Raw genomic sequence first — 12965 nt, forward strand, 5'->3', positions numbered from 1 at the left:
TGATTGAGCTCAGCTTGGCTGCACTTGTCTTCCTTGGACCTGCTGGGCACCCCCAGGTAAGTCACTGCACGATTGGACCTCAGTATCCCCCTCTGTAAAGTGGGGCAGAGACAGCAGGGTGGGACCGAGACAGCAGGGTGAGACCGAGACAGCAGGGTGGGGAGGAGACAGCAGGGGGTGGCAGTCATGAGCATGGGCCTTGGAGTCAGACACCCTGCTCCCTGCTTTGACCTGAGCAGGTGGTCAGGTCTCTCCATGCCAGGTCATCCAGTGGGGAGGACACCAGTACCTACCTCAGAGGCTGTGGGATTTAGATGAGTTCCGCAGGTCCCCACCGTGATGGACTGCATGTGTGTCCTCCAAATTTCTATGTTGAAACCTTAACACCCAGTGCAATGTTATTATGGGGCCACTTGGAGGTAATTAGGTTAGGAGGACAGAGCCCTTGTGATGGGTTAGTGCCCTTATAAGAAGAGACTCCAGGGAGCTTACTTCCTCTCGCTCTGCTCTCCACCGTGTGAGGGTACAAGGAGAACATAGCCATCCGCGAACCAGGAGGCAGGCCCTCACCAGACACCGACCTGCGGGCACCTGGAGCTCAGACTTCGAGCCTCCAGAAGTGCCAGCTCGTTGTCTAAGCCACCCAGTCTATGGGGATCTGGTGTAGCAGCCTGAACAGACTAAGACACCACCAAGTTCAGGGCCCAGCCGAGATGAGCCTCGAGAGGAACAGCTGTTTCTAATGGGCCTTCCAAAAGCCCTCTCCCCAGTGTCACTTCCTGCCATTCTCTGCCCCGACACTGGGTCTCCATGTGGTGCTGCCATCTTGCCTTTCCTCATACTGCCCTCCGCATACCAGGCTTCTCTCAGCTTGTCCAATCCTCACCAGCACGCACATGCCAAATGGGAAGGGCATCCGTCTTCCCTAGGGACCTGCTGGGCCCTAGCCACGCTAATGTCTCCTACCTCCAATCTTCCCACTTTCTCATTCTCTCTGTGGAGCCTAGCGGTGGCCTAGCACTGTGTGCCCACCACACTCCCTCAGACAGGAAACCCCTCCAGCACATCTCCTTGGCCAGGTTTCTGCTAGACAGAGACTTAATTTGCCTTACGATTCAGCTCCCCTCCTGAGCTCCTGCCTGGCCTGTGAGCTGCCCTCAGGTGGCTCCCAGGCTGTTGGGGATGGCAAAAGGTGACACCCTCTGAAACACAGTGATCTGAGCATATAGGAGGCTGGGGTGTCCAGGGAAGGGGATCTAACTCTGTGGGAAAATGGGCTAACCAAGGAAGGCTTCTCAGAGGTGGTGGCACTGAGCTGAATCTTGAAAGATGAGTGGGATTCATCAGATGGACAGGGGAGTGGGGGTTCCTGCCTCACAGTGGGAAAACACACAAAGCCCCAAAGGCTGAAGCCACCAGAAGGGCTGCAGAATGACACATCTAACTGTTCACTGGGAGGCAGCATAGGGTGGAAGGGCAGGGAGGGCACTGGATTCTAGAAGGGGCCAGAGAAAGCCAGGCTCAGGCACGGTGGTGCTGCTGGAGAGATGCGATTCGTTGGCATTGCAGCAGGGCCCTCCTGGCTGCTGGCAAGGATGACTTGGAATGGGTGAGACTGGAGGCCCAGAGCCCAGGGAGGGGCAGAGGCCCTGGTCTGCACAGGAACAGGGAGGTAATAAGGAGGCAAAGTTTCAGGAGCGACTCAGGCTCTGCACTGAGCCCTTCTATACTCTCTGGCCGTTTCTCCTGGGCAATCTTTATCTCTACCTCTCTATGTATCTCAGGCCTCTCTTTCCAGAGCCACATGGGCCACCTGACATCCCACAGGTTCTTCTACCTTCCAAGACCAGCTCATCACCTCTGGCACCCCTCTCTATAGTTGCCTCCCAAAGTCTCCCATCTCATACCCACAGCCCCCTTGGCATCAAGCTGGACATCTGGGAACGACCTTCAGCACCAAGTCCCCCCACCGGTCACCTGGACTTGCAAAAGTCTCCTTACTGGTATCCCTGTTATCCAGGAGCCATGGTGAATTATTTAAAAATTCTTTTCTTCAGCCGGATACAGTGACTCATTCCTATAATCCCAGCACTTTGAGGCTGAGGCGGACAGATCACCTGAGGTCAGGAGTATGAGACCAGCCTGGCCAACATGGTGAGACCCTGTCTCTACTAAAAATACAAAATTATTTTTATTTACCACAGGTGTGGTAGCGCATGCCTGTAATCCCAGCTACTAGGGAGACTGAGGCAGGAGAATCGCCTGAGGGAGACGGTCATAGCCTCACAGATGGCCACCATGGAGACAGCTCTGCAGGGAGGGGTGGAAGAGAGCGAATTTGTCAGAGGAGGAGCCAGGGGAGGGCACCCCAGGCAGAGGGAAGAGCTTGTGGAGGCTGAGGCAAGAAGGAGCAGGTTCAAGGCCAGTGTGGCTGGAGCGCAAGGGCCTGGAGTGAGGATGGGAGGTGAGGCAGCCATTCTCTGTAGGGTCAGAAACCCTTGAAAAAGAGAAGCAGAGATGACCGAGTGTGCAGTTCTCTGTGCCAGGGCCTGGACTGTGCAGCAGGGTGATGGGCAAGCATGCCCTGGCCTTGCTCTAAGGCTGGAGAAAAGATTTTTTTTTTTCCAGATAGAGTTTTGCTCTTGGTGCCCAGGCTGTAGTGCAATGGCCCAATCTCAGCTCACTGCAACCTCCACCTCCTGGGTTCAAGTGATTCTCCTGCCTCAGCCTCTCCCATGAGGTCGAGGTGGCAGAAAGCAGCACCACTCAGATCTCAGAGCAAGGCAAAGCAAGCAGGGAGCTGCGCCTGCCTCGGGCCTAAGACTTTGCCCAGGGCTGTGTTCAGAGCTCCTCTCCCCCTCCCGGGCAGGGTGGAGGCTGCTTCTGGTGGGCCCAACACGGAGAACCATCAGGGGCTAAGGCAGAACCAGAACACAGGGATTTGCTCTCCTGCCAGCCCAGGCCTGCAACCCCCTCCTGCCCCTCACTTCCTCCTTAGAGTTCCCTGGGGCCTGAGAACCCACCCACAGTGCCCTGGAGGGTCACTTCCCCACCTGCTCCCCTGATGGCCTCCTACACCTATCAAGAGCTAACTCACAGCTTACCCTCTTCTGAAGCTGTTGGTGTGCCTCAGGCAGGGCTGGTCACCAGCCTCAGGGCACCCTGTGTCATTAACTCCCTCCTAGTCAGCCTCCCACCCAACCCCCTATGCACACACCAGGTCTGGAGCCCCTTGGAGTCAGAGCCTGAGCCTGCTCCATCTCCATCTCCGTGTCTGCACTCCCAGCACGGGGACCTCAGTTGGGGTTGGTGTGGAACAGGGTGAAAGGTGGAAGGAAGGATGGATGAATAGCAGAATCGAAGGGTTACTCTGATCTCTGAATAGCCCCAGCCAGTTCTCCTCCCGCTCTGGTACCTCCTGCTCCACCTCCCAGGCAGGACAGCAGCAGACCTGGCCCTCCCATTGCCAGTCCTGATTTGTGGGGTCCCTGAGGTGGTGAAAGGAGTCTGGGCCCCTTTCCCCTTCCTGCTTGGCCCATGTGCACCTCCTGGACTCTCTGAGCCAGAGAAACCCCCTCTGGAGGGAGGCATCTCTCAACAGTGTCAGGGAAGGGACACGGTCAGCTCGTTTGTCAGCCCTGCTGGTCAACACCTGCCCGCCTCACAGGGAGGGGCTGGTGCTGGCCTCCCCTCTGGGGCCTGTTTCCCTTGGAGCCCTTTCCCAGAGCTGTCTAGAGCTCCCCACGAGCAAGTCCTGCTCATTTCCTTCTGAAAATACAAACCACTTCCTGGCTTCGCAGAGAACTGCTCGGGTGAAATGGGCCATGGTCTCCGAGTCGTCTATGCACCACCCCCACGACCCAGCTGGTCAGAGCTGTGCGCCCGCCTCCTCGACCACACAGTCAGCCCATCCGCAGGCTCCCTCCAAGGCCTCCTGTCTGTCCAGCCCTGCACGAAGGAGCGGGGCAGGCGCAGGATGTTCTTTGATTCAACAGACCTCCAGCGACATCTCTGTGCCAGGACCTCAGCTGGCCACAGGGGAGCCGAGTCAGCATGCCCTGGCACTGCCTATGGCTCTGCCAGCCTGGACACTGTCATCCCAGATCCAGGTTTGCATCCTGACTCGGCCACTCCCAAGGCCATTTGGCCCCAGCAAATGCTTGGACCTCGGCCCCAGGTTCAGAGAGAACAGGGCTGCGGGAGGAGCAGAAGAAGTAAGGTGTTTCTCACTGCAAAGCCCTCAACAAATCTTAGATAATAAGCAGGTGGCGAGGCCACAAATGCTTGGGGCTCAGCAAGCGGTTCACTCTGGAAGGGGTGAAGAGCTTCACAAACCATGATGCCGAGAGGAACAGGAGCCTGTAGTCCCTGGAGACCAGGACCTGGAGGTCTGCCCCTCACAACCTCTGCCCAGGATCCCAGTGTACAGAAGGGGACACTGAGGTCCAGAGTGGAGCATGACCTGTCTCAGGTCTCACACTGAATCATGGCAGTGCCTGGGGTGGAAGGGACCATCAAAGCCAGGTTCACTGCAGGTGCCCTCACAACCCTAGACTCAGGGGAAGAGGAGGTAGAAGGGGGAGGCTATGGAGAGGATGGGGGCCAGGAGAGGCACAGGGGTGAAGCCTGGGGCAGGGATGAAGGGGCAGCAGGTGAACAGATATGCGACACACACACACACAGCTGATAACCCCTGGATGTCCCCAGGCCCTGCAGACTCCCCATGCCCATCCATCCTCAAACCTGCTCTCCCCAGGTTGTCTCAGAAATGGCACTTCTGCCCTCCAGAAGCCCAGCCAGACGGTGGACATTCCCGTGAATGACCCGCCTTCCCCTTCCTCCCAACAGTGAACTTCTCTACACCTCACAAAAACCTCTCCATGATGACAATGTGAAGCACCTGGAGCTCACACATTGCTGGGGGAGTATAACTAGGTAAAAATACTTTGGAACACTGTGTCACACTTAAAGCTGAACATCTGCTATGAACCAGCAATCTACTCTTAGGGACATATCCAGTGGTGTGCTGGTAAATGTTTAACAACCAGCTCTCAAAAAAAAAAAAAAAAAAAAAAAAAAAAGGTCGGGCATGGTGGCTCACGCCTGCAATCCCAGCACTTTGGGAGGCTGAGGCAGGTGGATCACCAGAGACCAGGAGTTCGAGACCAGCCTGGCCAACGTGGTGAAACCCTTGCATGTTTAAATGATTCTTCGGGATAATGGCATGAACCCGGGAGATAGAGCTTGCAGTGAGCTGAGACAGCACCATTGCCCTCCAGCCTGGGCCACAGAGTGAGAGCTCATCAAAAAAAAAAAAAAAAGAAGAAGAAGAAGAAGAAGAAGAAGAAAGAAAGAAAGAAAGGAAAAGTCCTGATTTGTAGCATTTGCCAATTTCTATGGTGTCAATAATCCCACTATGGCCTATTTGAAACTACCAACGTGATGCCCCAGAATGCAGAGTTGGGAAGAGATGCATGTAATGGACTCTTTTATTGAGATGGGGTCTGCCTCTATCACCCAGGCTGGAGTGCAGTGGTGCGATCTCGGCTCACTACAACCTCTGCCTCCCGGGTTCAATCAATTCTTCTGCCTCAGCCTCTGGAGTAGCTGGGATTATAAGCGCCTACCATCACGCCCAGCTAATTTTTGTATTTTTAGTAGACACAGGGTTTCACCATGTTGCCCAGGCTTGTCTCAAACTCCTGATCTCAAAGTGATCGGCCTGCCTCGGCCTCCCAAAATGCTGGATTACAGGCGTGAGCCACCGCGCCCAGCCACATGTAATGCATGTGGCTCCAGCATATCACTGAATGTATCCTGTATACTTGTGGACAAATGCACCCCCATAGACAGGTTCTGGCATGTTCAAAGTAGCACTGTTCCTAAAGCCCCAAACTGGACATTACCCAAATGCCCACCAACAGTAAAAGGGAAAGTCAATTGTGATCCTTTCACACAACAGAATGCAATACAGCAATGAGAGTGGCCAGCCACTGCTACTACATGCAGCCCCATGGAGGACTCTCACAGATACAACACTGAACAAAAGAGGCCAGGCACGAACAGCACAGGTGGAACTGAGGAGTCCCAACCCAGCGCAGGAAGGGCACAAGAACATCGTCCTGTTTGTGGACTCACCTGGTAGTTACCCGCGTGCGTTCACTTTCAATAATTTATTGAGGAATATTTTTATGATTGGTGCACTTTCCTGTATGCATGTTATATTTCAAAAACAAGTTTTCATGAAAAAAAATAAGCAAACAAATACCAATGATCTCTGCTGTCCCCTCCTATCCTCCCATGCCCTTGCCCTGTGCAGGCCAGCACTGCCTCCCCCGGGATGGCTGCCCTGGCCTTCCTCTCCTGTATCCACCTCCCCACACCTCCCACTCCCACTGCAAATCACAGCCACCAGGCTTAGCAATAAAAGTACACTAATGCCAAAAAAATTGTTCACTGTTTATCTGTAATTCACATTTGACTGAGGGTCCTATGTTTGACCTAACAACTCTACTCCCGATGTGTGTTCAACCCCCGCCTCCTGAGAGGTCTTCCTCAAAGGCATATTGGGCCATGTCCCTCCACTTCCCCTGTTCCCCTCTGGCCTAGGACTCACCAAACTCCTTAGTATGATCTTTAAGACTCTCCATTTCCAGCCCCCGCCCGGTGTTTTCCAGTCCCATACTCTAACTACACCAAACTTCTTCTCATGCATTCATTCATTCAAAAGATGTTTGCTGAGTGCTCGCTGCGTGCCAGGCCCTCTTCCTAGCCGTACCGCTCCCTCTAGAGGACTGTCACTCTGCAGGTGCTGTTTTCCCTGCCTTAGGTGCCTTCCATAGCTGGGCACCCTGATGAACTCATGTTCAGAATGCAGGTCAGGCCTCCGCCTCCCCCAGGGCACACCCCCACCCTCCTGATCTCGGTCTATGTTAGGGGCCCCTCCCTGGGGTTTCTCTTTGTCCCAGCTCTGAGCACACCGCTTTGTCATTGTCACTGCCTGTGTCCACACCTGTCTCCCCACCAGACTGTGACTTCATCCTGGACAAAGGCCAGGTCTGACTCATCTTGGGGTCCCCAGCCCCGGCCCAGGGCCTGCAGAGGAGCTGGCACCAGGAAAGGTGCGTGCAGCACGCGGGGGAATCAGTGATAAATGAGCACAGGGAGTGGAGCCCCGGAGTTTTCAAGACGGTTCTGATTTCGGTTTCTGTCCAGTTGCTCCCATAAGAAGCCAGCTATGGCCAGATCACATGTCTCACCTGTTGGCTTAGTCTCCATCTACAGGAGAGGCGTGGGGCCTGGGGTGTTATATCCTGATGCTCCAGTTCTGTCTCTGCCTCAGGGGCTCCCTGCTCCCTCCAGTCCCCAAGCCTCAGTCCCAAATCAGTGACGGGGTCTGGGAAGACTGGGAAGTGTCTGAGGGTCCTTGCCATGCAGCCCTCTCACCCTCACTTGTCTTCTCTGAGCTGCCTCTGCGCCTCACACTCAAGCGCCTGTGGCTCTGGGAGGTGAGACTGACGGCAGCAGAGGTGAAACCCCGGGTGCATTAATGGAGCCCGTGTTTACCCAGGCTGGGCCCATAAAATGCCTCAAGTGGAACTGAGCTTGGCTTGCAGCTCCTGGGCATTGTCCGTTCCGGCTGCTGAACCTTGGAATGGACCACCCAGGTGGGCATCTCATTCCCTTGACACCTTAGAAAACTCCAAAGGGAAGCTTGGGAATGCCTTGAGGCAGAGGAGTAGACGAGGATGGGTTGCAGGCTCGGGACCCTGAGAGGTTGGCCTGTCCAGCTTCCTGCCCTATGCTGCATTATGGCCTGGGGCAGAAGGACTTGGACTTTTTCTGCATGCTGCCTCTAAGCAGAACCCTGCAGGAGTACCCAGTAGACATGGCTCTGTGACTTGTCACCTCTGCCTGGTGTAGGTCTTCTTTCCCTACACTATTGCTGGGCCCTGAGGGCAGGGCCTGGGGCACTTCACCTCTCAGCCTCCCAGTCTGGCCCTTTTCTGAGTTCCTCTTCTCTGTCCTACCCTGTGCAAGGGAAGAATCAGACTCTGTCTTGCCTTTGGGGAATTCCCTGTCTGAAAACAGCTAGCAGCTGAGTACCTAGTAAACTAGAGGACGAGGCAGGCGTTCATCCGTCCATCCACCCATTCTTGCATCCATCTCTTGGCAACAGTCCCATCAGCTTCTGGGGAGCAAAGTTACTAGTGCAGCCTCGGGGGTCACGTGGTTCTGACTTCAAACCTCTTCCCACCGGTCACATGACTTTTGGCTTCTCTGTCTACCTCTTTAGATCTCAGTTTCTGCATTGTTTAAAAAAAAAAAAAATCCCACCTCACAGAGTAGTTACGGAGATTTCCTGAGACAATCAATGCTCATCCACTGATTAGAACAGGACCAGGCACCAAGGCAGACATACCCAGAAGCTAGTAAAGTCTATACTTCAGTCTCCCTTGCTTACTGCTGTCCCTTCTCTGGGAGATAGATACCCTAGCAATGCATTCCCATGGTCATATGTTTTTGTAAAACTTTGCACAAAGCAAGGTATTCTAACCGCAAAGCATTGATACCACTGTTTCTTTTCACTTTTGCTTCCCCTCCTTCCTTTCCTGTCAAGGGGTGTTGAGTGGCTGAGGCATTTGGAGGATTTAGCTGAAGGGAAGCTGAGCTGAGGATACATTTACAGTAATTTGGGATTAGTGGTGCATATTTATATGGTTCGCGGTCACTTACGGGTAGAGTTATTACTAGACGTTCTGGTATAGGAACAGCTTCCAGAATGAATACCCGTACTGCCTGCCCACCGTGCCGACTCATTTGGCGTCATAGCTGTGACCGGCGCTGGAAGTCTGTGGACAGTGGAGGAGAAACAAGGTTTGAAATGTATAGAGACTGAAGCCAGTCTGTGGAGTATTCTTGCAGGCATCAGATGTACCAAATTGTAGGCAAAGAATTTGGGCCTCATCAAAACAGAAATTATCAGCCTAGTGCTGTGGCTCATGCCTGTAATCTCAGCACTTTGGGAGGCTGAGGTAGGCAGATCGTTTGAGTCCAGGAGTTCAGGAACAGCCTGGGCAACATGATGAAACCCCCATCTCTACAAAAAAATGCAAAAAAAAAAAAAAGTTCGTTGGGCATGGTAGTGCATGCCTATAGTTCAGCTACTCAGGAGGCTGAGGTGGGAGGATCACTTGAGCTCAGGAGGTGGAGGCTGCAGTGACCCTTGATTGCACCACTGCATTTTGGCCTGGGTGACAGAGTGAGACCCCATCTCAAAAAACAAACAAACAAAAAACAAACCCAGTAATGATCTTGCCTCAATAATGTAACAGATAATGCAGCCTATATAATTAGAAATTATAAATACATCTTTTCTGGGCCGGGTGCAGTGGCTCACACCTGTAATCCCAGAACTTTAGGAGGCTAAGGAGGACAGATCGCTTGAGCCCAGGAGTTTGAAACCAGCCTAGGTAACACGGCGAAACCCCATCTCTACTAGAAATTCAAACATCAACCGGGCATAGTGGCGTGCATCTATAATCCCAGGTACTCCAGGGCTGAGAGGTGGGGGGATCACTTGACCCTGGGAGGTAGAGGCTGTAGTGAGCTGAAATCCCACCACTGCATTCCAGCCTGGGTGACATGACAGCATGACAGAGTGAGAGCCTGTCTCAAAAAACAAAACAAAAACAAAACAAAACAAACAAACAAAAAACACAATAGGCTGGCATGGTGGCTTATACCTGTAATCCTAGCATTTTGGGAGGTCGAGGCGGGCAGATCACTTGAGGTCAGGAGTTCGAAACCAGCCTGGCCAACATGGTGAAACCCTATCTCTACTAAAAATACAAAAAAAAAAAAAAAAAAAATTAGCCGGGTATGGTGGCAGATGCTTGTAATTCCAGCTACTCAGGAGGCTGAGGCAGGAGAATTGCTCAAACCTGGGAAGCAGAGGTTGCAGTGAGCCGAGATTGCATGCCCCTGCACTCCAATCTGGGTGACAGAGTGAGACTCCATCTCAAAACAACAACAACAACAACAACAAAAACAGACAAAATAAATAAAAAGTAAATAAATACATCCATGTTTTCTTCTTGATGGGAATCATGTGATATAGAATTTGCCAGAGCTCTACATTCGTAGGACAACCCTACAGCAGTAGAACAAATAGCAAGTGTATTTGTGTCTGAAGTTGCATATTTTATGCATCTCAGCTGTCAATCATAATACACTAGTTTCAATCAATCACATGAAAAAAGACGGAATTATCTTTCTATTCTTTCTATAGAGAATATTACATAAGTTGGCCAGGCACAGTGGCTCATGCTTGTAATCCCAGCATTTTGGGAGGCCAAAGCAGGAGAATCACGAGGTCAGGAGCTCGAGACCAGCTTGGCCAACATAGTGAAACCCCATCTCTACTAAAAATACCAAAAGAAATTAGCCAGGCATGGTGGCAGGCACTTGTAATCCCAGCTCCTTGGGAGGCTGAGACAAGGAGAATCACTTGAACCTGGGAGGCGAGGGTTGCAGTGAGCTGAGATCATACCACTGCACTCCAGCCTGGGACAGAGTACGAGACTCCACCTCAAAAAAAAAAAAAGGAAAGAAAATATTGTGTAAGTTATTATAATAACTTTATTATTTTTGTAATTATTAATAAGTTACAGTATCAGGAAGCGAAGAGTATATAGTTCAAATTTATAAGAGAAAAGCATTTATAGAGCTATTTTTGGCACTTAAGAAAAAATATTTTCAGAATTTGGTGATGTTTATGGTATTTTTTGGCATTTAAAAATTTGTAATTAATTGTGGTTTTTCTCATCCTAAATAAATATTCACTTTTGTACTTGATTTTGTCATTTTTAATTCGATTTCTCTTTTCTTTTTATGTTTTTATTTTTTTTCCCAGGCTGGAGTTCAGTGGTATGATCCTAGCTCACTGCAGCCTCAAACTCAAGCAATCCTCCTGCCTCAGCCTCCTGTGCAGCTGGAACTACAGGCACATGCCACCCTGCTTGGCTAATGTTTTAATTTTTGTTTGTGGAGATGGGGTCCCACTATGTTGCCCAGGTTGGTCTTGAACTCTGGGCACAAGCAATCCTCTCACCTCAGCCTCCCAAAGTACTGGGATTATGGTCGTGCACTGTGCCTGGCATTACTTTTCTTCTTAAAGAGGATACCCAGAATTACAAGTTTCAGGGTCCCCCAAAACTGGATCCAATCCTGCCTAACACATAGTAAGTGCTCAATAGTGTTGGAAATTTCTGACTTGGCCCTATTAATCTAGCCAGGACTCCAGTCCAAGTTTTCCCCCTCCTCCCACAGTGGAACCCAACGTCCCCTCCCCATTTTGCAATGATAAACAGACACATGGAGCCAGATACAGGGGCACATGCAAGAACAACTCAGCCAGCCAATGTTCCTATCTCTCCCACCAAAGAGGGAGGATCCCTGGTGTATTAGCTAGGGTTCTCTACAGTGTTAACCATCAGGCCTGGCAAGGACATGCCTGACTCATCTGAGTCCCCAGTGCCCAGCAGGATCCTGGCGTGAAGTAGGAACTCAAGCCCACGCGCAATCAGGCTCAGCGTCAGCAACATCTGGGTTTCCCCTAGCTTCCTTCACTTTTTATCTGATGGACAAAGAAGAGCATAGCTTGGTAATTTTAAACTGAGCCCTCAGGATCCTCAGAGGGGCTGGGAGCAGCCAAGATGGTCAAGGGAAGGTGAACAGATGGGACTCCAAGCATTCCTCCCTTCCCTTCAACCAGGGTGCTTTCCCTTGTATCTGATAGATGAATTGGGGTTCTGCCTAAGAGTCTCTTGGAAAGCAAGATGCAATGCTATGAACCAGATAGAAACCAGTGCTGTGCTTCTAGTCTTGCGAGGTTCTGGAAAGCTCAGAGCTGTGTTCAAGGCTAACGTTTAGAGAACCTCTCAGCAGGTGTTTTGTGAGCTAACCTTACCTCTTGCATCCTTGTTACTTATTTTATTTTATTTATTTTTTGAGACAGAGTTTTGCTCTATTACCTAGGCTGGAATACAGTGGCACGATTTCAGCTCACTGCCACCTCCACCTCCTGGGTTCAAATGATTCCTGTGCCTCAGCCTCCCAAGTAGCTGAGATTACAGGTGCACACCACCTCACCTGGCTATTTTTTTTTTTTTTTTTTTTTGTAGATATGGGGTTTCACCATGTTGTCTAGTCTGGTCTCGAACTCCTGGCCTCAAGTGATCCACCCGCCTCGACCTCCCAAAGTGCTGGGATTACAGGCATGAGCCACCACACCCGGTCCCTAGTTATTTTATTTTATTATTTTATTTTTTGCCCTGATTGTCTCTTCTCCTTTTAAAAACTGGTTGTGTTCTATATATGTCTGTGTGCTACCTCCCTTTTGGAATGAGGCAAGCAAGAAATAAATTAATCTAAGGGTTTAATAAAAGTTTGTTGAATGGAAGATTCTCCAAACATGTGCTCTCCCTTAGCCCAGCCCTCCCCACAATTCTCTTGCTTTCTGTGTCTCACAGAATAATTCTCAGCCCCTGTCTGTTTTCCCCACTAGAAGATGAGCTCCTCCATGGCAGGGGTCTGTGTGTCCAGCAACTCCCCAGATAGTTCAAGTTTTTACTACGTGTTTACAGAGAGCAGGAAGGCAGAAAGGGAGGAGGAAAGAAAGGATGTCCTGTGTGGTAACCTATCACTAAGGATGTGTGGCAGAGCCCACCTGGGCTCTGGAATCACACACACTCAGGTTCAAATTTTGGCCCTGCTGCCTACCAATTGTGTGACATTGGGCAAGTCACTTCCCCTCTCTGAGCCTCATCTCTAAAACAGAAACAATGGGCCGGGCACAGTGGCTCACACCTGTAATCTCAGCGCTTTGGGAGGCCAATGGTGGGGGGGGATCACCTGAGGTCAGGAGCTCAAGACAAGCCTGGCCAACATGGTGAAACCCCTTC

This window comes from Macaca mulatta, chromosome 14, assembly GCF_049350105.2.
Source record: "Macaca mulatta isolate MMU2019108-1 chromosome 14, T2T-MMU8v2.0, whole genome shotgun sequence".
In the NCBI taxonomy this organism is placed as follows: Eukaryota; Metazoa; Chordata; class Mammalia; order Primates; family Cercopithecidae; genus Macaca; species Macaca mulatta.